The sequence below is a fragment of the Balaenoptera borealis genome (genome assembly GCF_965194805.1).
Source record: "Balaenoptera borealis genome assembly, chromosome: 3".
In the NCBI taxonomy this organism is placed as follows: domain Eukaryota; kingdom Metazoa; phylum Chordata; class Mammalia; order Artiodactyla; family Balaenopteridae; genus Balaenoptera; species Balaenoptera borealis.
The window spans coordinates 38,429,602-38,457,567 of record NC_138866.1 but is presented as its reverse complement, the minus strand read 5'-3'; the positions used below and the strand labels follow the sequence as shown (position 1 = coordinate 38,457,567).

Genomic DNA, 27,966 nt, shown 5'->3' with positions numbered 1-27,966 from the left:
TAGTACTCAAAGAGGGTTGAATTGAGTTGAAAATCATGTAAAGACCATGCACTATTTTCAAAAACACGATATGTCTTTATGTTTTTGTCCCAGGGAGAAAGTTTGGACTATTTTCTAGGCCTATTCAGGAGAACAGTGGTAGAAGAAAAGCTCTGAGGAAGATTTTTCCTCTTTTTTCCTTCCTGACCCACTCTGGGGTCTGGCTCAATGTAATTAAAAGCATCTCACATCAGGTGGGTTTACCCTTTAGGTGAGAGTTCAGAGTTTTGTTCTACAAAGTTAGAGAAAGCTGCAAGAGTAAGTTTAGAGTTTCTCTTCCATCATTCTAATTCTAGTTAGAGCTTTGAAATGATTGTAAATATAGTTTCTTATGTTATTTTATTTCTACCGTATTTAGCTTGATCACTGCCAGAGTTATTGTATATTTAAGCACATTAGAACTTGAAAAACTCCAGCTGCTTGCAATCATTTAAAGAATTACCATAAGGTGACTATTATATCATGTGTTTAAATACAGACTGAAAAGAATATGGATTTGCTACACAGGAAAGAAACCTCATGATGGTAATTTCCTTCAGAAGCTGCTTTCACATCTGAAACCTAGGATATACTACTTAACTCATTTTCTGGCATCCAAAACAAAGTATATAAATAAGAAGTGGAGAAAATGTTCTTCTATTACCGACAAGAAAAACTCTGCCTTTATTCATGCTGAAAACCAAAGTCAGCCGAGGGAGAAACTGAAGCTCCTGGCAGGTGAAGGGAATGTCAGTTTCAGGACTTCGTGGAGCCTGGTTTTCACGTCTTCCTCTCACAGCCTCCAGCACTTTCTGAAGCCAAGTTTCAGGCTGTGGGCCAGACTAATATATTGACATGAAATCTCCTGCGCTACTTTGTATCCTTCTAATAAACAATGCTTTATCATAAGAAGTTTACTTTCATATATTAAAAATTAAAATACATTTTAGAATCCTCTAGAATTTACGATATTTCTGAAGGTCCTTGAGATGATAGCATTTTAAACTCATAGCATAGTACACTGCCACTGCAAGTTCCTGTTCAGATAAACTTTGTATATTACAAAATGGATTCTCCCCAATGCAAAATAATAATAAATAATGGCTACATCTACCATCTAATTTTTATTACTTATTATCTGTGGTTCAGCATGTTAACTATAATGTAACAATTATAAAAGGTTATAGCATTTTCCATTACAATTATTAGCAGCATTATAATGTTAGCAGTGTTATAATGGTTCAAGTTAAGCTCATCCTTATAAAAACTGAATGTTTCATAAGAACAAAGAATTGACTAGAAATGTCAATTTAATGGGAATATGACGGAAAGTTAAATTTCAATATCATCTAATGCACTATTTTTACCGTTAATAAGAACTAGTTCTATGTCAGAACAAAAAAATGCAAAACATAGCAAAGAGAACTTCCAGGGACAACCCACACTTGTCTTCAACTTACTAGTAGCACATTCAGAGAGTAAAATTTACTAGTGGCACATTTAGAGGGTAAAATTGTGACCCATGTACCACATTTTGGTGGTTATTTCAAATATTTACTCATGATTCAGTTTTTGATTTGGACTTGAGGGCAATGTATATTAGCAGCACAGCTAGAAGTAATGTCAAGAAATAGATCAGTTGTTAAAATATTACTCCATGGCCTTTGTAGTGTGCTGTTTAGTCTTAAGTGACACTCTGACAGTGAATTTTTGCATTGATGCTTCAAAGTATAAAAATAATCTGCTGAATTGTATCTAAGGGAGAAGATGAAATTCTGATTATCACAACAAATATTTATGAGGACTGGAAACATTTTAAAAAATGCTTAATAATCCCAGAGCTAAAATGTCCTTCCTGAGATGGTCTACTCAGTCCCAAAGCATGAGATAGCATTGCAGCTAAGTAAGTACACTATTTGAGAAATTGGAGATTCTAATAAACTGTTTATTTTTCCCACAAAATATTCAACAGCTTTTAGATCTAGGAAACGTTTTCATCTAATCAACAACCTGTAGGTCTAAGTAAAAGTCCTTTTTCACTGTTACTCAGCATAACAAAGAGAAGATTTTGACAGACACAGATTGTTAGCAGTACATTGCTCTTCCATCTCCAAATGAAAATTAACACATGAAGCATATTTGAAAAGGGCTCTGGAGGAAATAGCTCCTGAGGCCAGGGCTCTTCAGTCTTTTGTTGGACCAACCCACCTTCCATGTACAATCTGTTTTCCTCTTCCAAACTTTGACAGCACTTTCATCATTATTGGCAACAGAATTGTCAGATGAGGTGAGCCAGTTCAGACTAGAAGGACTATCTTCACACAAATCTGAGAGGTAAATGCTTGTCTGTCAGCATATATCCTTTTTAATATATTCACATTTTTCTTTCCAGATTACTTTTTGATGGAATGAGATTAATAGACATTTTTCTCATTGAAAAATTTGTAGCATGTTCTTCTTTCGCCCTAAACTTACCTCAGCGACTTTAAACAGGAACTTCCAACCCATTGTCCTAACATTTAAAAATTCTCCATTTTATATTTAACATCTTTATTGGATTATAATTGCTTTACAATGGTGTGTTAGTTTCTGCTTTATAACAAAGTGAATCAGCTATACATATACATATATCCCCATATCTCCTCCCTCTTGAGTCTCCCTCCCACGGGGAGTGGGAAGGGTAAGCTGGGAAAAATTCTCTATTTCAAAATTTAATTACAGTTCTTTTTTCTTTGGAAATGAAATTTACATACAGTGGCATGCCTCTGTCTTAAGTGTACAAATCTAGTAGTTTTGAAGAAGGCATACACCTGGGTAACTCATACTCATGTTAAAATATAAAACATTTTCCTTACTTCAGACTATTCTCTCATGCTCTTCCTGTGTAATTTCTCCCCATTAAAAGCAACTATTTTTCTGATTTGTTTTGCCTGTTCTAGGGTTTCATATAAATGGAATCACACACAGCATGCAGTCTTTAGATCTGGCTTATTTCCTTTGGTATAATGTTTATGAGATTCTTGCACATTGTTGTGTGTAATTTTTTTATTGTTGTTAAGAAGCAGTCCATTGCATGATTAAACAAGAATTTGATTATTTTACTGCTGATAAATATTTACATGGTTTCCAGTTTTATTACTACTGTGAATAAAGCTGCTGGAACATTCTTGTACAAGTATCTATGTGGACAGGTTTTTATTTCTCTTGGGTAAATGCCTAGGACTGAAATTGTTGGATCATAGAGTAGTAGTATATTTAACCTTAAAAGAAACTTCCAAACTGTTTTTCCAATTTTCTGTTTTTTATCATTTTACTCTCCCACTAATAACATAAATAACATATAAGAGTTTCCGTTGTCATCCAATCTCCCCAAAGTTTGGTACTGACAGCCTTTTTAATTTTAGCCATTCTAGGGACTTGAAGTGACATGCTATTATGGTTTTAATAGCTAATGTCCTGAAAACTAATACAAGCTTGCCTGTGCTTATTGGGCATTCATGTATCATCTTTATCAAGTCCTTTATATGTTTTTAAAACTGGATTTTGTCTATTCTTGACTTATAAGAATTCTTAGTGTATTCTGCATATAATTTGTCATATATATGTTATATAAATATTTGCTGGTTCATTTTCTTAAAGCTCTATTTTTATGAGTAGAAGTTTAAATTTTGATTAAGTATACCATAACATTTTTTTCTTTTATGGTTGCTTTCTGTGTCTGCCTAAGAGATGTTTACCTAACCCCAGGTCACAAAGATATTCTCATTCTCATGTCTTTTTTCTAGAAGTTATAGAATGTTAGCTTTTAGTTTTAGGTCAATAATCTTTCTCAAACTTCTTTTTTTGTATATAGTGAGACATTGGAGTTGAGGTTTACTTTTTTCATACGTATATTCAGTAATACAAAATCATATTCAAAACCATTAGTTGCAAATGGTTGAATTTTTATTGAATTGTTCCATTGAATTGTTTGGATCACTGTATCAAAAATCAACTGGAACAACTGAGAAATCCCAGACAGGATAACACAACAAGCAAAGAAAGTTTGAAAGGTGGAAAAAAAGAAGATGGACAGCCTAGGCTTCTGGGGACTTGAGGAACAACAGTGGTGAGTTCTTCTGTTTCCTCATTGCCTTCTATATATCTCTGGACAGAGTGCTGCAGAAGCCTCCAACTCTGAAAGCCAATAGGCACAGTTAAAAAGGCTTCAAGTAAACCCTTACCTCTAGTTTAAGGGCCCACAATAGGGTGACCCAACAAGAATAAACTTATTGGCAATTCCCACCCTACTCCAATCAAATACCAATGGAAAAAGTTCACCCCCAGCCACTATCGTTTCAGAAAGACCAAGTGGAAATTAATCTTTCACCCACTCCCCAGTCCAACAGAAGCAGGCAGCGCTCTGATTCCCCTGTCCTATGCTGTGATGAGCCAGCAGGAAGCTGCTGTTACATCCTTGCTGGCCTACAGAAAGCTGTGCTCCAATTTCCCCAGCAAGGATTTGTCAGTGAGGTTCAGCAGCAGCTGAACTTCTATTTCCACCCAGCAGCAACCGGCTTAGCAAAGCAGTGTGAGGTGGGACTCGGCACCGTCAGGCTTTACTCCCGCACCCATTTAGGGCCAAGGGGGTGACTAAGATACTATCCAATTATTCATCAACGAAGTAGAAGGAGGTGTGGGAAGCAGGGCTAGCTGGCATTCTGTTTCCCCCTCCCCTCTTCTGATATCAAAGGGCGAGGAGTTGACTATACATACCCAATTGGCCCTAGTGCTATACTTCAACATGAAGACTACCTACTAATAAAAGATGATAAAAAAATAGAATCCATAGTCTCTCAACATAATATCCAAAATATCCAGGAGACAGTAGATAAAAATCACATACCAAGAACCAGGAGATGATTTAATTGTTGGAATTATCTGATAAGATTTCAAAGCTGCCATCATTAAAATGCTTTAATAAACAATTACATATTGTTTTGAAATACATTAAAAATTAGAAAATCTTAGCAAAGTAATAGAAACTATAAAAAATAATATAAACTGTAGAGCTAAAAAATATAAATACCAAAATTTTAAAACTTGATAAATAATGGAATGGGGATGACAGAGAATGGAATCAATGAACTTGAGCATGCAATAATAGAATTTACCCAGTTTGAACAACAGAGAGAAAATAAATTTTCTAAAAATGAACAGAGTCTCAGGGACCTTTGGAACAATAACAAAAAAGTTAATGTTTATATCATTAGAGTGCCAGAAGGAGAAGAGAGAGAGTTGAACTGAAAAATTATTCAAAGAAATAACAGCTGAAAACTTCCCATATTTGGCAAAAGACATAAACCTACAGATTCAAGAAACCAAACTAATTTCAAATAGGATAAACCAAGATACATCATCATTAAATTTTAGAGAGCTAAAGACAAAGATAACAACCAGCCTGAAAAAAGCCCACAGTATCTATAGGAGAACACCGATTTAAATGGAGACCAGGAGGAAGTGACACAACATTTTTAAAGTTATGAAAAAGAAAGAACTGCCAATGGCACATTTTATGTCCAGGGAAATATCCTTCAGAAAGGGGGAATAAAGGCATTTTCAGATGAATCCATAACCCGTGTGTGATCATGATATAAAAATCAGACAAATCTCAATTGAGGGACATTCTGCAAAATACCTAACCAGTACTCCTCAAAACTATCAAGGTTATCAAAAACAAGGAAAGTCTGAGAAACTGTAAACACTCAGTGGAACAAAAGAGACACATGATGACTAAGTGTAATGTGGAATCCTCAACTGGACATGGAACAGAAAAAGGACATTAAGAAAAACTAAGGAAATATGAATAAAGTATAGATTTTAGTTAATATGTCAGTTCATTAATTGTGACAAATGTACCATACTAAAAGTAAGATGTTAATAATGGCAGAGTCTAGGTGGGGGATATATGGGAACTCTCTGTACTCTCTGCAAGTTTTCTGTAAATCTAAACCTATTATAAAGTAGGAAGTTTATTTTTAAAAGATGCCCTTAAAATATAAAGAAGTCTTACAACTGAATAATACAAGATAGCAATCCAAAACAAATGGCCAAAATACTTGAAAAGACCCTCAGAAAAGAAGTTCAGATGGCAGATAAGTACATAAAAAGATTACCAACACTATTAACTATTAAGGAAGTATGAATTAAAGCTGCAATGAAATACCACTAGACACTCACTAGAATGACTGTAATCAAAAAGACTGACAATGTGAAGGGTTGGCAAGAATGTTGAATAAATGTTGCTAGAAATGCAAAATGGTACAGCTACTTTACAAACAGTTTGGCAGTTTCTTGTGAAGTTAAATATACATTTATAGAATCCAGGAATCCCATGCCTAGATATTTGCCCAAGAGCAATTAAAACACAGCTCAATCAAAACACTTGAACAAAAAATTCTGAGGCCATTTTATTCATCAAAGTCTAAAAGTGAAAAGATCCCTAATATCTGTCAATTGTCAAATGGAAGAACAAATTGTGGTATATCCATACCATAGAATACTACTTAACAATTGTGATGTTTTTGTTATGTGCCAACTTGGTCATGCTGAACTAAAGTTCCCAGAATTCCTTTTTCATCTATGTTTCTGGTTAGCATGTGATACTTTTAATGTTCTTATTTTCCATTTGTATATTCTCTTGGATAAAGTGTTTTTTCAAGCCTTTTGCCCATTTGTTAGTTGGGTTGTTTTTTTCCTTTCTGTTGAGATATGAGAGTTCTTTACAGATTCTTTTTTTTTTTTTTAATTTTTAAATTTATTTTTATTTTTTGGCTCTGTTGGGTCTTTGTTTCTGTGCAAGGGCTTTCTCTAGTTGTGGCAAGTGGGGGCCACTCTTCATCGTGGTGCGTGGGCCTCTCACTATCGCGGCCTCTCTTGTTGCGGAGCACAGGCTCCAGACGCGCAGGCTCAGTAGTTGTGGCTCACGGGCCCAGTTGCTCCGCAGCATGTGGGATCTTCCCAGACCAGGGCTTGAACCCGTGTCCCCTGCATTGGCAGGCGGATTCTCAACCACTGCGCCACCAGGGAAGCCCACAGATTCTTTATGTATTCTGGATACACATGTTTTGTTGGAGATCAGATTTGCAAATATTTTTCCCAGTCTGCAGTTTTTCTTTTTATTCTCTTAGCAATATTTCATTGCTTATTCACAGCAGTGTATCCACTGAAAAAAAATGTTAATTACGATGACGTTTAATTTGGCAATCTTTTTTTCTCTTTGATGGACTGTTCTTTTAAAATCGTGTCTGGGAGCTTTTAACCTAAATCCCAGTAATAAAGATTTTCTCCTATTTTAAAGTTTTATTATAGTTTTATGTTTTGAATTTAGTTCTATAGTTCATTTTGAATTATTTTTTGTATAAGGGATGAGGTTTGAGTCAAGATTGTTTTTTTGCCAAATTATCCCAACACCATTTGTCAAAAAGACAATCTATTCTGTATGAAATTGCCTTTGCAACTTTGTCAAAAATCAATTGGCCAAAGGAAGTGAATTCTTCTGAATTGTACATTTAAAAGCATAAATGTGATTAACTTCATGTGTATTTTCCCACAATAAAATATCAGCTGGTCATATTTATGAGGAACTATTTATGGATTCTATGTTCAATGAAACATCTATCTGCTCTGTTGATATCTGTATCTGCTCATTCACCAGGACCATGCTGTATTGATTATTTAGATTTTTATATGTGTTTAAATTGGGCAATGTGAGTCATTTGACTTTATTGTTCTTTTTCAAAATTACTTTGGTTATTCTATTTTTTTACCTTTCCCTATAAATTTTTGAATCAACTTGTCTAGTATCTATCTACAAAAATTCCTGTTGGGATTTTTCTTCAATAAGTAGATTAGTTTGGGGAAAATTGACATCTTAACTATTTTTTTTCAGCTTTGCTGAGGTGTTATTGACAAAGAAAATTGTAAGATCATCTTAACTATTTTAAGTATTTCAATCCAAGACATAGTATACCTTCTGATATACTTACATCATCCTTGAATTGTTTCATTAGTGATTCGTAGCATTATGCATAGAGAGCCTGCACATGTTTTGGTAGATTTATACCTAAAAATTTCAAGTTTTGGTGCTAATGTAAGTTATACTATTTTTCAAAATTTCATTTTCCAGTTATTCATTGCTAGTACATAGAAATAAGATTGATATTTGTGTGTTGATCTTACGCCCTGCTGCTTTCCAAAACATTTATTAGTTCTAGAAACTTTTTGATAGATTCCATGAACATTTTCACCTAGACAATCATGTAATCTGTGAATAGGGACAGTTATATTTCTTTATTTCTGATATATATGCTTTTAATTTCTTAAATTTTCTCTACCTTATTTTCTCTACCTTATTGTACTGACTATGACTTATAATGTTGACTAGTAGTGGTGAGGGTAGACAGTTGGCTTTATTCACAATGTTAGAGTGAACACATTCAGTTTCTTACTATTAAGTGATATTTGTGGTAGGTTTTCGTAGATGTTGTTTATCAAGTTGAGGAAGTACCTTATATTCCCAGTTTGATGAGTTTTTGTGATGAGGGAATAGATGTTGAATTTTGTCAAATTCTTTTTCTGCATCAATTGATATCATTATGTGATTTTTTTTCGTTATTGCGTTAATATGGTGGGTTACATTGACTGACTTTCAAACATTGAACAAACTTTCCGTTCCTGGAATAAACATCATTCAGTTATGTTGTACTCCTTTTTCTATATGTAATTAGATTGGATTTGCTAGTATATTATTGAAGATTTTTTGTGTCTGTATTTAAGAGAAATACTTGTCTATAGTTTACTTGTATGTCTTGGCAGAAGTTAGCGTTAATTTATTATTATTATTGATGTTTTCAAAGAATCATCTTTGGGTTTCACTGATTTTCTCTATTGATATTTTCAACGAATCATCCTTGGGTCACTGAGTTTCTCTTTTCAATTTTATTGAATAGATTTGGTTTTTATTATTTCCTTTCTTCTACTTACTCTGGGTTATTTTACATTTTTCAGTTTTTAAGGTGAAAAAATAGATTATTCAGTTGAGATCTTGCTTCTTTTCTAATATAAGCATTTAAGGGTATAAATTTACCTCTAAGCACTGCCTGAGATACATCCCACAAGCTTTCATTTATTTGGACTTTCATACTCATTCAGTTCCAAATATTTTCTAATTTTCCTGTGACTTCCTTTTTAATCCATGTATCATTTAGATATGTTGTTTAATTTTCAAGTATTTGGAGATTTTCTTGTTATCTTTCTGTAATTAAGTTCTTGTTGAATTCCATTATGGTCAGAGAACATAATTTGCATCATTTCAATTATGTTAAATTTGGTTAATGTTTGGTTTAGGATATAGTAGTTTTTAAAAATTTATTTATTCAACAATTATTTTAAAAATACCTGTTATGTATTACACATTGCGCTAGGCAATAGAGATACAACAGTAAACTATAGAGGAGAGGATAGTCCTTGCCCTTATGGGTAAGTGAGAGAAATCAAGTGGAGAAAAGAGATATTAGGTATGCAATTAGTTAATCATTTAAATATAATATTGATAAGTATTACAAAATTGATCTGTATAAGAGTTTTATCAGATTCTAGTCTGAGTAAAAAAAACTACATATTTTCTCAGTATAGTATTTCTAATATAATATTTTATTTCAAAATAACATCTATTTGAAAACATTATGACGATTTTGGTCTTAATTCATTTTTGTAATGTATAATTTTTGCCACCTGATCGTAAGAAAGTCAAAGAATGCTTTTATAGATTATAGTGAAACGGCTATATAAATTTGGAACAACTTGGCTCTAATCTTCCAAAGCAGAGGTTCTCCAAGTGTGGTTCTTGGATCAGCAGCCTCAGCCTCACTTGGGAATTTGGTCAGCATTGCAGATTCTTGGGCCTCACCCCAGACCTACTGAATTAGAAACTCTGGAAGTAGGGTGCAGCAAATAGGGTTGTAATAAGCCTTTCAGGTGATTCTGAGGCATGTTAAAGTTTGAGAACATGTGTTCTAAATGGGTCGATATTTGGCCACTCAAGGAAAGTAATATAGTATGTGAATAGTATTAATAAATTTGGGAAAATATGACAGTGGCATTTCTTCATTCTTGGGTTTTATAAAGATTTGATTTGATCTTTAAGAAATATAATGAGCCATTATCATTCTGGGATATATCTTGAGTACTTTGAGGATCCATAAATTTATGAATATATGATATAGTAATTTTGTTTTAAGATATAGTTTGTCTTTTTTTCTTCTCTATTTCAGCAAACGATCCATAGGATTTGAGAATAATGTTTATTCTTCTGTTGGTTTGGGGTGTTTTCAAAATGCCATGTGTGTTGGTTACTGGTGTTATCTGGTTCTTTATCTATAGCCTATTGACTTTCTATTGGTTACTGAGAAAGGGGTTTTGAATCTCCCAACTATAATTGTTGGTTTGTTTATATCTCCTTTTAGTTCTATCAGTTTTTGTTTCTTCTAGTTTGAAATTCTATTGGTATGTGCTATATGCAAACACATTTAGGATTTTTGTGTTTTTTTGCTGACTTGACCTTTTGATTGTATGTACAGTTGACCCTTGAACAACAGGGATTTGAACTGTGTGGGTCAACTTATATGCAATATTTTCAATAAATACATACTCCATAATCCACATTTGGTTGAATTTATGGAGGGCCGACTGTAAAGTTATATGTGGATTTTTGACTGTGCTGGGGTTGGTGCCCCTAACGCCCATGTTGTTCAAGGGATAACTGTAATTTCCTTCTTTACTCCTGGTAATTTTACTTGATTCAATATAAACTTTTCTGACAGAATATATCTACTCCAGCTTTCTATTGATTAGTGTATATATGGGATATCTTTTTGTATCCTGTTCCTTGAAAATATTTTATTGTGCTAAAATATACATAAAATAAGATTTACCATCTTAACCAATCTAAAGTGTAAAGTTCAGTGGCATTAAGTACATTCACAATGTTGTGCAACTATCACCACCCATCTAACTCTATAACTTTTTCATAATCCCAAAGAGGATCTCTGTACCCATTAAACAATAACTCTCCATTCTCCCCACCCCACAGCCCCGAATAACATCTGTTTTACTTTCTGTCTCTAAGAATTTGCCTATTCTAGGTACCCTATATATGTGGAATTATACGATTGTTTTTTTGTGTCTGGCTTTCTTTCACTTAGCAAAATGTTCTCAAGGCTCATCCAAGTTGTAGCATGTATCAGAATTTTATCCCTTTTAACCATTTCATTCCATTATATGTATATGCCACATTTTGTTTATCCATTTACCTGTTGTGGATATTTGGGTTGTTTTCAACGTTTTGGCTATTGTGAATAATGCTGCTATGAACATAGGCATTCAAGTATCTGTTTGAATAAAGCTTTTAAGTATATAATGAGAAGTGGAATTGCTGTATCATATAGTAATTCTTCTATTTTAGCTTTATGAGGACCCACCAAACTGTTTTGCACAGTGGCTGAACCATTTTATATCCCTTCAAGAATGCACAAGATTTCCAGTTTCTCCAGCATCTTCACCGATGTTTATTTTCCTGTTTTTTATAATAGCCATGCTAATGAGTGTGAAGTAGTATCTCGTTGTGATTTTAATTTTAATTTACCCAATGGTTAATAATGTTGAGATATTTCCATGTGCTCACTGTTCATTTGCATATGCTCCTTGGAGAAATGTCTTTTCAAGTCCTTATGTATTTTTTAAATTAAATTGTTTATTTTTTAGTAGTTGCTGACTTATAGGAGTTCTTTATCTATTCTGGACATCAATCCCTTATCAAATAAATGCTTTGCAGATATTTCCTCTCATTCTGAGGGCAGCTTTTTCACTCTCTAGATAATGTCATTTAATGGACAAAAGTGTTAAATTTTAATGAAGTCCAGTTTATCTACTTTTCTTTTGTTGCTTGTACTTTACGACAATGTTGAAATCATTGGCAAATCAAATATCATGAATATTTTCCTCTAGGTTTTTTTTTTTAATAAAGTTGTCACAGTTTTAGTTCTTACATTGAGATTTTAGTCCATTTTGAGTTAATTTTTGTATATGGTATGAAGTAAGGGTATAATTTCAGTCTTTTACATGTGGATATCTAGCTTTCCCAGCACCCTTTGTTGAAAAGACTATCCTTTCTTTGTTAATGGTCTTGACACCCTTGTCAAAAATCAGTTGACCATATATGCAATAGTTTATTTATTGACTCTCTATTTGATTTCATTTATCTATGTATCTGTTTCCCATGCTAGAATCATGCTGTTTGTTATGGTAGCTTTGTAGCAAGTTCTGAATTCAAGAAGTATGAGTTCTCCAACTTTATCTTTTTCAAGATTGTTTTGGCTATGTGGGGTTCCTTGAAATCACAAATGAACTTAAGGATAGATTTTTCTATTTATGCAAAAACATTGTTGATATTTTGTTAGGAATTGCTTTGAATCCTCTGCTGGCTTTGGGTCGTATTGCCATCTTAAAAATATTAAGTCTTCCAATCCATGAATGTGGGACTTTTAAAGTTTATTTTTATGTCTTCTTTAATATATTGCAGGAATGTTTTGTAGTTTGCAGTGTACAAGTCTTTTCCACCCTGGTTAAATTTATTCTTAAGTATTTTATTCTTTTTGATGCTATTTTTATGAAATTGTTTCTTAATATCCTTTTTGGATTGCTCATTGTTAATGTATAGAAATGCAACTGATTTTTGCATGCTGATTTTATATCCTACAACTTTCTGAATTTGTTTATTATCTCTAACTTTGTTGTGGAATATTTAGGGTTTCTACATATAAGATTATGTCGTCTGTGAACAGAAACCATTTTACATCTTCTTTTCCAATTTGGATGTCTTTTATGTTTTGTTTTTTTTTTTTTTTACTTCTCCAATTTCTCTGGCTAGATCTTCCAATAGAATGTTGAATTGAAGAGAAACTATATTTGACATTAATAATAATAATAAAAATATATATGTCAGACATTAAGCTAAGTGTTTCATATACATGTTTCTATTTAATTTTCATTACAATGTTAAAAGATAGATATTATCATCCCCATTTTAGAGATAAGGAGAATGAAGCAGATGCTAAATAAATATCATAAGATTACATACCTAGAAATTGATGGACCAACCTGGAGTTTGAATCAGGTGTGAGTGACCTCAAAAACAATAAACTTTCCTGTACACTTTGCCTTTATGTCAATTACAAAAGCAATACCATTAGTGCACTTTCTAAATTATGTATTTCTCATTTGCTAGGTAATGTTCCTTTAGGTATCCTTTTTCCTCACTGATTTCTTTCAAAGAAAGGCGACCTAACAAAAATTTACATTTTGTGGCTATTTGGAATTTTAAATATTTGTTCGGAGGAAAAAGACTGAGTGTAAAATCTTTAATTACAGCAGATAAATTCTACATTCTTCTAAAACTGTGATAAAATCCATCAAGAGAAGTCATGGGTGACTTCTGGAGTCTGCATCGTAAATGGAAATTCAGTAGCAGAAAATCTAAAAGATTCTTTAAGTTCGATTTGTTTCTTATGTGAATCACTAATTAAAACCAGACTGTTTATATTTGTGTGATGATGCATGAAAAAATGAAGATAAGTAATTTTGTATTTGTCTTTTAATAGCAAATACACCATTATAGGTAAAAGCATAGATTAGCATCCTTCTTGACATACTCCAAAAATGATCCTATTTATGTGAAAAAACAGTAATTGCACAAGATGGACAGAGCATACGTTTGGCAAGAAGATCAATCCTGCACTCTGGTGAATGGCTGTAACTCAAAATTTCTTATTGTTTCCATAGTTTTGTAATCACTCTTTCACTTAACAGTCTTTTCTGTAATACTAGCTTTTTTAAAATGCTTTTTTCAGTACTCCCAAGAAATTATCAGCAGAAGCAAGAAGCTCGCTTCTGGAAGAACTATTAACTAGTTCAAGAGTCAGCTGATGAGAAAGCCAATGGTCTTAGTATTGCTTACAGTCAGGCTTCTTAAAGGTTCAAAAAGATAAACAGTTCCAGTGTACTAGATTCACTATAAATTTTTCATTATCATATATACATATATATCTGATTATATCAATATTGTATATACACATATAGCTAATATTTATAGTATAGATGAAGGATATAGTATGCTTCCTTGCATACCCTATGTAGAGACCTTACAATTAGGTTCTCTGTTAAGCACTGGGTGACACAAATTTGTATAAGACATGGAGACTTCCACCTGTGCTTTAAGAGCAGATGAAACATAGTAGAACTACCTCTGTAACATATGGCCTATCTGAATAATTCAGAAGTCTATAGAAAGAGAAACTTAAATACTTTTGTCTTGTATTGTGATATAGCCACACAGTAATATAGCAACCAATAGAATAAAGTCATCAAGAAGGAGAATAAAAAAGTGGCACAAAGTCAGATAGAGAATTAGGAAAGGTATCATAAAAAGGGAGACAGAAATTGCAAGACATAAAAACAAAAGTTCTTCAGATAAGAAGAAAATCAAGAGAATTATCTATTAATGAATGAGTAGGGAATATTAGAATTACACCTAACATTGAAAATATGGGGGTTTAAATACTATTAGGATCATAGATAGAAATTATGATCTTTTGAGCAAAAATAAATAATGTAAAACTTTTAGAAAGAACATGATCCATCTGCATCCATCTCACCAGACACATATCGGGAAGTTTGCAAGTTTAGACCATGAGATGGAGAGGAGGTGGGATCTTAAAGCAAAAGTTTTTGGTACAACACAAGAAATGGCTGGTAATAACTAAACAGTGGTAATATAACTTATACTAATATAAATAATAGTGAATGCTGTGTTACTGAAAGCATTCAAGCAGAACTTAAGTGACTATATGTCAAGAGGTGATTGCTTTTTTAGAGTGAAAAATTAGAATAAGTAGATGACTTCTAAGCTTCGTTTCAAATCTAAGATATTATTTTTCTATCACATTTAATTTTTTGTTTATATTCCTTTTCCTGATCCTATTCCTTTTAGTAATAAAATTTTCATTTATTTCCCTTTGCTGTAAATATTAATTGCAAAATCTATCACTTCCCCAGTATTGACTACTGCATGTTATTTACTGCAGCAAAAGTTATGACCTATGAAACTAAAAGAGTGGAAAACAGTCTTTCAGGAAATAACACCTCATTAAATATGCAACTCATGTCAAAAATGTCATGCTATTATAATATTTTATTATTATAGAATTAAAATATGTTCATTGTAGAAAATTTAGAAGATTCATATGAAATGCAAATTATCCTGTGGACCAAGAGAGGGAAACATTTTTTCTCTCCTCTCTTCCTCCTCTTTCACTTTCTGAAACAGAGATTTAACATTATAGGCTATAGATTGGAATGCTGCTAGGGTATATTTTCCAGTGGTCAGAGTCATTATATTTTAAAAAGTTAAACACTGGATGAAATTTTTTCCCCTCTTCACACCTCCAAATAGGAGGCAGTAGTTGTAATTGAATCCAGGCCTTTCATGAGATCCTATCTGTTCCCCTCTCTTTTCTCTGCCACCACAATCTAGAAGGTCCCAAGATGAAGGCTGGACTTGGGAGTAGAGGGAAATGGGGGTTGAGTGAGCATTAGATTTAGAAGAGATTATTTAGATCTCTATCATGGGGCACCACCTTGTTGGGATGTCAGATATACTGCCAGATAACAAATTTGTTCCTTGGAGGATTTGTGTAGAAGAATGGCTGAAATATGGGATGGAAGTCCAGTATTACTTGATTACCTGGTCAAATATTACCTACCAAAACTCTAGTCTCACTCTGATTCCTAACAATTCCTTCTATCCAGAGATGAATTTTGGAATACTTTAGTGCAAAGCCTTACTGTCTTCCTTCCATATTTTGAATCCAGGAATTTTTTTTAATCTTCCAAAGTACAGAGAACTGTAATATTTATAATTTAACAATTACTTTACATGGTATGAAGTAAATTTATAATATAACTTTGGAAGTTTCATTGCATCTATACCTAATTATTTCACACATGAGTGGCAAGAATGTTAGTACCTACACAATGGCCATATTTTCTCCTTTTCCTGTCAATTTAACCTCGATTTTGTTTGGGGTTGCAGTGTATTTATCCCCTAGGAAATGATTGAAGAGTGTTCCATATAAATCATGGAAATTCTATCTCTTTTTCCAGATACCTACTTTCCCAGCCTCCCTGCATCTAAAATTTGCCATATGACTCACTTCTGGCCAATGAGAGGTAGGGGCAAGTCTACCGAGATAGGGAGACTTCTGGTAAATATCACCCCTCCCCATGCTGAATGGAGAGCTTTATTTATCATTTACTTCATTTTCTCCAGGTTGCTGCTTGGATCTGTGGCCATAATTTTATGGCCAACAGAAAGAGGACTAAAAAAATGCCGCCCAGTGAGGATGGCAGAGAAGGATAGAAAGAGCCTAGTTTCTCAATCGGATTGCAGAAACAAACTAAGAGTAGACTATTTCCACACTATTAATATGATTTTCTGTGCCTTGCAGCAAAATACAACTTATGCTTCCCCTCTTACAAGCAGAGCTTTGATGAACATTTACATAGTTAAGTCTTTATTCACATTCATGATTATGTCTTTATGATAAATTTCTAAAGATAGAATTATTAATTCATAGGATGCAAAACACTAAAGCTTTTGATGTATATTGCCAAAATTCCTCGAGAAAGACAGTAGACATTGAGGATTCAACAAACACTATAGAAACCCTTTTAGAAGTAAATTGTACCAAAAATGTCAATTTTCCTTAAGAAGATCCTATATCTCTACAACTTTCTGGAAAGTCCAGAAAAATCCCAAGAGAAAACAGAGGGTCCATAAAGTCCGGAAAACATAATCAAATATATAGAATGTCATGAAAGACATTTTCTATCTGTAAATGCATGCATACATAAAAAAAAATTATCTAACTTTCCAGACTTATGTACAACTGGTAGAACTATCAACTGGCAATGCTGTTTGAGTTCAGAGTTTAAGTACCTTGATTAGGATGTGCAGGAAATCACTCCATAGCACAGCATAACTCTGCAGCTAATGTGTTGTCTTCTGGAGACTGTCACAGGAGAGCCTAAAGTAAAACTGGAATTCTACTCTCAGACACTTAGGGTGAGCTTCTAAACTTAAAAGTCCTCACTGTGCCATCTTCTCAGTCTCCCATCTTTGGTAAACATCATTCCAAAGAGTTATAAAGCCAAACTTCAGCAATAGCATACTAAATGCAATGAAATGGTAGGGAAACATACGGCAGGCTTATTACTCCAATATAGCTCTAATTACTGACATAGCAGAACCCCATTATCAGGTTAGTTAACTGAGAGGTGAAAGAAAGGTTGAAGGTACAGAATGTCCTTTTGAGAAGTTTTTATTTTTTGATATCTGTATTATAGCTCCATTCGACAAGTCTTTTCTGTGTATACCACTGTGACTATTTCTAATATCTAAATTTATATGCTAAGATATGTTTAAAGCAAAGTTCTGGGCCATAAAATGTTACTTCCCTTAATAAACAATTTATTTCCAGCTTCCTCTGGGGTCAGTTAACAGTAGGAATGCATGGGATTTTAAAAGATCTATTCACTCTAATACGAATAACAAGTGCATTCCTACTATTGCTGACTGCTCTCTAATAAAATGGGCCCATTTACTTCTAGCTATATATTAAGTCTGAACATGACATACATGGAATGTGAGACTATCAACCTGGTCTTTCGCCTTGAAAGGTTTACAAATTAATTGAGAAGAGAGTACAAGTATAAAAGGAAAGTTAACTATGTTTCCCTATGTTAACACAGGGAAAATACCAGGTTAAGATTGGAATTATGCTGCCACAAGCCACCTTCAGTATGGGCTTCTGGCTACCAGGACTGTGAGGCAATACATTTCTGCTGTTCTTAGCCACCCAGTTTTTGGTACTTTGTAAAAGCAGCCCTAGGAAACTGTGTTCTCCCTAGTACTTCTCACCATCTGAAAGTTACCTCATTTGTTTACTCATTTACATTGTCTCTCCTCCACAGAATATGTTTCATGAGAGCAGGGACCACAGCAGCTAGAGATCCATAGATGGATGAAATATAACGTTTATCTGTGAGGGATTTAGGAAAGTATTATGAATTAAAATGTAAAGCATTTACATATTCATTAGTTGAACAAATATTTAAGCACTGTCTGTTCCAGGTACTGCTGCAAGTGCTGAGGTCACAGTTGGGGAACAAGAGCTTACATTCTGCAAGAAAGAAAGATAAATAAAAAGATATAAACAAGATAAAGAATATAAAATAGAGTAATATGATAGAGACTGAAATTGTAAGAAAACTTTAAGTCAAGAAAGATCAGTCAGAAATAAGCTAGGTCTATGTAAGGAGCAGAGTTGAGAAGTTAAAAAGGTGAGCTGTTTTTTTCTTTTTTTAATATTTATTTATTTGTTTATTTTTGGCTACATAGGGTCTTAGTTGTGGCATGTGGGATCTTTCACTGCAGCGCATGGGCTTCTCTCTAGTTGTGGTGCACAGGCTTCTCATCCAGTTGTGGTGCACAAGCTCCAGAGCATGCGGGCTCAGTAGTTGCAGCATGTGGGCTCTCTAGTTGTGGCACACAGGCTCCAGAGTGCATGGGCTCTGTAGTTGTGGTGAGCGGGCTCCAGAGTGCATGGGCTCAGTAGTTACTGTGCCCAGGCTTAGTTGCCCTGCGGCATGTGGGATCTTAGTTCCCTGACCAGGGATTGAACTCGCATCCCCTGCACTGGAAGGCGGAGTCTTAATTACTGGACCACCAGGGAAGTCCCCAAAAGGTGAATGTTTAGATTAGGTGAATGAAGCATACGATGGGACAAATAACAATGAGGGGGGCAGGTGTTTAATCTCATAGGACCTGGTAAGCTATGGTCAAGGTACGGATTTTACTCTAAGTACCACAGAAAGTTATTAGAAGCTTGCAATTAAGAGTTTGCCATACTCTTGACACTGTGCATAGAAAACACTAAAGACACCACCAGAAAACTACTAGAATTCATCAATGAATTTGGTAAAGTTGCAGGATACAAAATTAATATACAGAAATCTATTGTGTTTCTATATACTAGCAACAAACTATCAGAAAGAGAAATTAAGGGAAAAAATCCCATGTACCGTCACATCAAAAAGAATAAAATACCTAGGAATAAACCTATCTAAGGAGGTAAAAGACCTATACCTGGAAAACTATAAGACAATGATGAAAGAAGTTGAAGATGACACAAACAAATGGAAAGATATACTGTATTCTTGAAATGGAAGAGTCAATTTTGTTAAAATGTTTACACTACCAAAGGCAATCTACAGATTCAGTGCAATCCCTATGAATATACCAATGGCATTTTTCACAGAATTAGAACAAATAATTTTAAAATTTGTATGGAAACACAAAGAACCCAAAAAAACCAAAACATCTTGAGGAGAGGAACAGAGCTGGAGGAATCAGGCTCCCTGACGTCAGACTATACTACAAAGCTATGGTCATCAAAACAGTATGGTACTGGCACAAAAACAGAAATATAGATCAAAGGAACAGAATAGAGAGCCCATAAATAAACCCATGCACTTAAGGTTAATTAATCTACAACAAAGGAGGCAAGAATATACAATGGAGAAAAGACAGTCTCTTTAATAAGTGGTGCTGGGAAAACTGGACAGCTATGTGTAAAAGAATGACACTAGAACATTCTCTAACACCATACACAGAAATAAACTCAAAATGAATTAAAGACCTAAATGTAAGATTGGATATCACAAAACTCCTAGAGGAAAACATAGGCAGAACACTCTTTGACATAAATTGTAGCAGTATTTTTTGGAACCACCTCCTAAAGCAAAGAAATAAAAACAAAAATAAGCAAATGCTATGTAATTAAACTTAAAAGATTTTGCACATCAAAGGAAACCATCAACAAACAAAAAGACAGCGTACTGAATGGGAGAAAATATTTGCAAATGATATGACCAATAAGGGGCTAACATCCAACACATATAAACAGTTCATACAACTCAACATCAAAAAAAAAAAAAAAAAACAGATTAAGAAATGGGCAGAGGACCTGAGTAGACATTTTTCCAAAGAAGAAATGCAGATGGCCAATAGGCACATGAAACGATGCTCAACATCGCTAATCATCAGGGAAATGCAAGTCAAAACCACAGTGAGACATCAACTCACACCTGTCAGAATGGCTATCATCAGCAAGAACACAAATAATAAATGTAGGCGAGGATGTGGAGAAAAGGGAACCCTTGTACACTGTTGGCAGGAATGTAAATCGGTGCAGCCACCGTGGAAAACAAAATGGGGGCTTCTCAAAAAATTAAAAATAGAACTGCCATATGACCCAGCAATTCTACTCCTGGGTATATATCTGGAAAAAACCCCCACTAATTCAAAAAGATACATGGACCCCAATGTTCATAGCAGCATTACTTACAATTGCCAGTATATGAAAGCAAGCTAAATGTCTATCAACAGACGAATGGATAAAGAAGATGCGGTATATATGTATATACAATGGAATACTACTCAGCCATAAAAAATAATGAAATTTTGCCATTTGCAGCAACATGCTTGGACTTGGAGGGTATTATGCTAAGTGTAATAAGTCGAATAGAGAGAGACAAATGTGTGAAATCTAAAAAATGCAACAAACTAGTGAATATAACAAAAAAGAAGCAGACTCACAGATATAGAGAACAAACTAGTGGTTACCAGTGGGGAAGGGCAGTGGGGCAGGGCAACATAGGGGTAGGAGATTAAGAGGTACAAATTGTTATGTATAAAATAGGCTACAAGGATACATTATACAGCAGGGGGAATATAGCAAATATTTTATAATAACTCTAAATGGAGCATAACCTTTAAAATTGTGAATCACTATATTGTACACCTGTAATTTATATTATATTATACATCACCTAACCTTCAATCAAAAAAAAGGTTGCCATGTTCTGAATTATTTTCTAAAAATATCACTCTACTGCTGTGTAGTTAGATGGACTATAGGGAGACAAAACTGGAAACAGAAATATTAGTTAGGGACCTGTTGCAGAAGCCCAGATGAGAGACAGTTGTAGCCTTGTCTAGAGTGGTAGTAGTAGAATTGATGAGAAAGGTTATCAATGCATTTTGGAGGGATAGCTAATAGTACTAGCTGTTGGTTGGAAGATAGAGGCACTGGAAAAGAAGAAATCAGGACAAATTCTTAGGTTTCTTCATGATCTCTTACTTTTATTTTTAAAACTTAACCCTATTGATTGAATGACAAATCTTCGATTGAGAAATGTTTATTTTTTGTTTAAATAGAAGAGAGTAGACAGGTGTTTGAGCTAAATGATCTTTAAGCTCTTGGACAACTTGACTGTCTATGACCCTAATGCTCAGAGTAGAGCAGGTACTCTGCTATTGGTCAGTCAGTCTCAGGAATTGAGGATCCCACTCAGTAAGAGGGCAGTTGGGACTAGGATGGCGACTCCATCTATACTGGATGCATGTTTTCATTAATTTTTCCAATTTCACATGACAGTGCTTTGATTAAATACAATCATTATCACTTCTGGCTACCCCTGTGTTCTAGGCTTGATGTTAATGCTTTAAATATGTTACCACATAATTCTCATAAAAATGCCATGCAGTAAGTAAAATTAGTCCTCTCTTATAGATCAAGCAACTGATTCTGAGATAGCAGTAAATTGTCCAAGACCTTAGAGCTAGGAAATAACGTGATCAGAATTTTAACCTAGATCTGTCTAACTTCCAAGATTGTTCTTAACTCCTATTTTGTACTTCTTCATCTCTGATTTGTAAAGATCTTCAGGGAATAATAAATAAGGGCTGTGAGAAGAATTAAAAATAGGCTGGATCAGATAAATATTTTTGTCTTATTTTAACTTAGTTTATTTGAAATCTGTCTTAGTATGAAATAGTGTGAATATGTTTTAGTGTGTGAATATATACATATATATATACACATTTATACCCACATATGAAACACACACAGACACACACATATATCGACTCTCAATAGAAAAAAAATCTCTTAGTAGTAAGACAGGTAAAATCCTCTTCTCATGGGTAACTTTAATTTCAGATCTACTCAACAGATCAATACTTTGGCTTATTGGAGAAGAAGCTTCCTTGAGCCAAAATGAGAGTGTTCTTTTAAAAAGAAGAAGAAGAAAAATGCCATTTTTATTGCTTGCTCTATGTTCCCGTTCATTCGTTGCTTAGAGAATAAATCAAAGTGACAATGAGTTGAAATGAAAATCAAGTTTTGCTAGCATTTTCATCTAAAGAATTCTTCAAAAAGCTGAAAATGAGAGAAAAAAATGAAAGTCATTCTTATTGCTAATGAAATGTTTCCTTGCTGTCAAGCAGTGTGTGGCTGGAAGAAAAATGACTTAGACTTAACCAGAAACTCAAAATATGGTGCATTTTCAACCTGGTAATTAAGCAGATATGAGATGTCACAGTGATTGCTACAATGGACTGGCTCTGAAATGCACACTCTGGATTAAATGGTACCTGAAAGGTGAGGGCACCACTCTGTAGTCTTGGCTAATCTAAGTGAAATGATGGCATTGGGAAGCCACTCCTGCTGGTTCCCACTAAAGCATGTCCCCATGCACCTGCTCGAAAAGCAGGTGTTTTTTTTTCCATAGATCTGATTTCAAAAATAAGGTTAAAAGATGACAGCTGTGAGAAAATGAAGCCATTCTCTGGAGAGTAGCTGCCCTGTGGGATAAGGAAAACAGTTCTTGGAAGCCAGCCCTGTAGCACTTTATTAGTCAGGTGTAAAAGGAGCTGCCTCCTCTAGAACTTGAGCTGAAAGTTTCCTTTTAAGCCTCTCTTAGGCAATATAATTTTTCACTTTCTAAAAACTAAAAAAAATGAACATCTATACCAATATATTCATTTGACATTCAACCCACAATTATTTGTTGAGCAATTACTAATATTAACAGCAATGCTAACATGCTCCTGAAAAAAGTAAAGAACTTTGTAAGTTAAGGAAATTTTGATGTGCCATAACCAAAAAAAGTTTTAATTCAGCATTTAGCATTTCTACACGCATGCTAACAGACTGCTGTTACTGTTGATTAAGGTCATTTGGTGGTACTGCTCAGAGATATACAAATCTCTCAATGAGAAACATTTCAAATTCAAATACAGTTATCAAATTCCTATTTTGCACAAAGTATGTGTGCTGTGGAGGAATTTAATGATGAGAATATGCTGAAGAAAGTAGACACATAGACAGTGAAATTCAAGTCACAATTGTGCTTTCATGGTAAAAGTGTCCTATAAACACAGAACAGAGGAACATAAAACCCAACTTGGGCAATTAGGGAATGATTTAACAGCATCGTAGTTGAACCTGTATCTGGATATAAACAATAAATTAGGGTGGAATATTCTGGCAGAAAGACCAATAGAAGCAATGAAGGCCCAGAGACTACAAAATTTGGGGAATGACATCTAGTATTCTCGTTTGAAGGTAGAAGTGGGGGTGGGGGAAGGGAAGATTTTAATGGGAGATAAAAACGAAGTGAGTGACCACAAATATCATGCTAAAGAATGAGGGCTTTATTTTTGTAGCAAATCAGGAAACATTAGCAGTGCTTGAGCAGGAGTGGGTCATGATCACAATAGTGCTCTAGGAAGATAAAGCCTGTGGCTATATTGGGGACAGAGAGATAGGATTGGTTTAAAGGCTGTCACAATAGTCCAAACAAAAAGTAATGGGTCCTCAAATGAGTACAATGGCAGTAGGGATGAGGGAGGAAAGAGATGTCAGCAACACTGAAGAAATAGAATTAGTATTGGTTGTTAGTAGATTGAGTTTTTGGTTAGATGTGAAGATGTCCTGATAACTGTTGGAAACTCTGAACTCAGGTCAAGAGAAGCCAAGGTTAGTAATGTAGATCTGAGAGTCCTTTGCATCAAATTTAAATTTTGGGTTTATAGCAGTGGATGAAGGTGTCCAGAAAAGGAAAATATAGCAATTACTAAGGAGGGGACCATGTGAAATATCAGTGTTTAATAGCTTAAGAAATGGAAGCATCAAGGGAGGACGCATAGTGAGCCAAAAAGGCAAGAAGAGGCAGGAGTGGTCCAGGCTTTAGGGAAGCCAAGTTGGATGGAGTACAAAAAGCAGGAGTTGGTCCTGATGATTTGTAGGCATTGGTGACCATTGGCAGAGCAGATTCAGAGACAATGTAATGGCCAAATGAAAACTTCCTAAGGCTGGGGAGTAAAGAACAAAGAATGGAGAGGTAGTGAACAGACATGACTTTTTGTGACATTAGGAGTTTAGCATGGGAGAGTATGTTGAATGGGAAGCAGAGGCAAAAGTGATGTTTTTAGGAGTGAAGACACAAGAGAATGTGTGTCCTGGAGACCTGGAGAAGGAAACCTGAAGAATAAAGTTGTGAGGGAGAGGATCTAAGAAGAGTAAGGGGAGCACATAAGAGGACTGACTATACGGTTTGCCATGGCAAGATAGAAAGTTTAAAAATGCAGAAGATATTGAAGTGGGTGAGAAGTAAGCCTACAAATCCAGTGAGTAAGAAGTACAGCAGTTTGAAGGGATGGCCAAGCACAAGCCTAATCCAGTTGGAATAAGGAATAAAGGATTAGAAATGAGGCTGAATGAAATTTATGTAAGGAGATCTGGTTAAGTCAACAAGGATGAAGGTAGAAGCAGATAAGGGGAAGAGAAAGACCTGATAACTAATAGGTGTTTCTATCTGTGATGGTTAATTTTATGTATCAGCTTGACTGGGCCCTGGGGTGTCCAGATTAAACTTTATTTCTGGGTATGTCTGTGAGGGTACTTGCCCTCCCCATTGTGGGTGGGTATCATCCAATCTGTTAAAGGCCTGAATAGAACAAAAAGCAGAGCAAGGGAGGATTTGTTCCCTTTCTGCCTGCCCATTTGATCTGGGGTATCAGTCTTCACCTACGTTTGGACTAGGATTTACACCACTGGCTCCTCTGGTTCTCAGGCCTTTGGACTCAGACTGGAATTACACTGCCAGGTCTCCTGGGTCTCCAGCTTGCAGACAGAAGATCAAGAGATTTCTCAGACTCATCTGTCTATCCATCCGTTCATCCATCTTTCTATCTCTCTATCTTTCCATCTATTCCCCTTTGTTCTCTTTCTCTGGAGAACCCTGACTAATACACCATCTCTACCAGTACATCTATAGTATGTTTGTATGTGTATACATAGATATACATACATATACACATATATCCATTTTCCTTCCTATAAATATTTTATATCAATTTCTTTTCCTGCTTATTTATTCAGAAATGAGATTACATTTGAAGAAATATCTTCAAGTCACTTAAATCAAGTTATTACAATAAGAATTAATTTAACTGATGAGGACAAAAGTTAAGGCATAAAAATGGAAAAGAGAAGTCTAATAGGTCACACGTATGTAGTATTTTTGCAATGGTCAAAGCACTTGTACATACTATGTGATCTTCTTTGAGCCATACAGTATAGCTCTGGAATCACTCAGGCAGGAATTATTTTCCCTATTCTTTCAGTGAAGAAACCGGTTTTGACCACACAGATCCTCATCTTCTAAATCCTGATACAGAGCAATTTCTGTTGCAGTTCTCACATCATGTTGTCTTTCTGTTCAGATAAAGATTTTAGGTTTTATTTTTCAAAGGAGTAAAAAATAAGGAAGAGTAGAATCTTTTCAATGCTCAAGTTTTTATAAACAGTTAAGTTTAATGTCTAATATTTATACATTAATTTATTGTTTATAAGGAGTTTTAATAAAATCTCAATGTCCATTATGTGTTCCTTTGAATTCCAAGACAGTCTTTTATTGCATGAGCATGAGTATTATCAATTTCACCTTCCAGCTTCCTCAACGCTAGACCCTGTGAAAAGTGCTTCAGTCTGGCAAAAAAAATCAGACTTTAGAAGAATTACTGGAGAGAAAAGAAACCACACTTTGATAGCATTAATTATTTAGTTGAAGCTTGCAGTCTGGATATTCAAGAAGCTTCTGACATATACCACATTACAGTCAGGCATTAGAGAGACTAGCAACACAAAAATTTTCTTGTTGCCTGAGGCATGTTTTAATTTGAGGCTCAATGATTCAGTCCTACATGAGCAACTGAAATACACACTTTTCTTTGGGAAGTTGGTTTGACAGGACTTTGGGTTTAACATCTCTGAAGAGCTTAAGTAACATCTGGCAGAGTAGGATTGTTGTTTTATTTGGTTTAGAATTGTTTATAGGTAAAGACAAACTTTTATTAAATTCTGACATGTTTTCATTCTCATTTAATAGGAAAGAAGATATGTCATAGGTTGGGCAGCAATAAAAACAGCATTCTTCAGGGAGTATGTTAAAGTCATTAACACAGGACTTCATCCTGGCTTCTTTCGGCAGGACCAGCCTCAAGGGACAGTTTCTGTTGAGTCTCACCTGAAATTTATTATTTACCAAGTTGTTTAAGATCTGAAAAATGGTGGGGCTGAGTGTCTCAGTGCTTTCTGCAGCTTCAAGGGGCCCATCTTCTGAGGCTGGTTCTTTCCCCAGGGTTCTGTCTCAGGCTTGTAATTTAAAAAGACTGCCATATTATTTTGGAGGTTAAGCTGAGAGCTTCCTTGGGTAATTGAGGTCACCTTCATGTGGGCAGGAGTTGGTTTGAGGTAATTCCACTTTTTTTAATCTTTCTTTTTCCTTTTCTCTGAAGATGTCTTCAGAGATGGCAGTGAAAAAGGACAGAGTGATCTGTTTTTTTAGCTGTGGTATGTTCATGAATGTTCAGGTTTTAAATTCTTTGCACAATGTATGTTATATATAATTCTTTATATGTATAAAACAGTTCATTTCAAACCTTTTAAACACTGTTTTCAAAATGTTTTTTAAAAGTGATATACTCTCAGAAATTAGACTCTTCCTTTACTCTATTTCCTGTGCTTTTCTCTGATTTTGGCACTTGTGAGGAGAGAAGCAAAATTAAATAGTCTTCTAAAAATCAACTCTTTCAAAGGCTAAGGATTATGGACTGGAGAGCTGGGTTGTAGCCAGTTAATTACCTTTAACAACTTAGAACTTAAAAGGGCATTTTATTTAATTTTTTTGTGTTTTCTCTCTCTCCCTCTCTCTTATTTATTTAATTTTTTTTGCATTTTTCCTGTGTTGTAGGATTTTTAAGACTTACTTTTAAAATGTTGCAGAGCTGTAGTGCTGCAGAAACTGGATATAAAGCAGCATAAGAAGACCTAACGTTTAGAGTGAACTTGACTGAAATCAGATGGGAAAACATTTGGGTCTTCCTCCCTGCCACGCACCCCTCAACCTTGCCTGCTAGGACATTATCTCCTTAAATTAAAGTAACCTTCCAAAAATCACAATTTACACAGTGGCTTTCTTATCATTTCTTTTAGGAGTGAGGAAATAAGATAATGACCATGAAAAGCAATTATCTGGAAGAGGAGAGAAGATGTGTGAGAGGGACTAAAAAGGGCAAAACCAAAAACTGTAAGAGCGTCTATGCCATAACCACTTTAGAATGCCTTTGCTAATGTCTGAAAGCTTCTGAGCTAGGGGAGGGATGATCCCAGTGAATAAGATACGTGTCATAAAAGGAGAAGAATGAGGCATGTTCTTTTCTTATTCACTGGATATATGCGATTTAGGATGATGATGGTGATGATGATTTTTGTAACATAAGGAAGAGAAAGCCAAGGAGAATGGTTTTGGCCTAGTGTGTGGAGGGTATACAATGGTCTTTCAGAGAAAAAGACCAGTCCTCTGCTAAGAAAGTCTCAAAACAGG

General features: G+C 34.7%; 1 long non-coding RNA gene across 1 annotated transcript in view; it reads right to left on the bottom strand.

Annotated features, from left to right (window-relative positions):
- Nucleotides 1–27,966, bottom strand: part of LOC309626206 — a 1,050,100-nt gene that overhangs the window by 987,125 nt on the left and 35,009 nt on the right. The window lies entirely within an intron of this gene.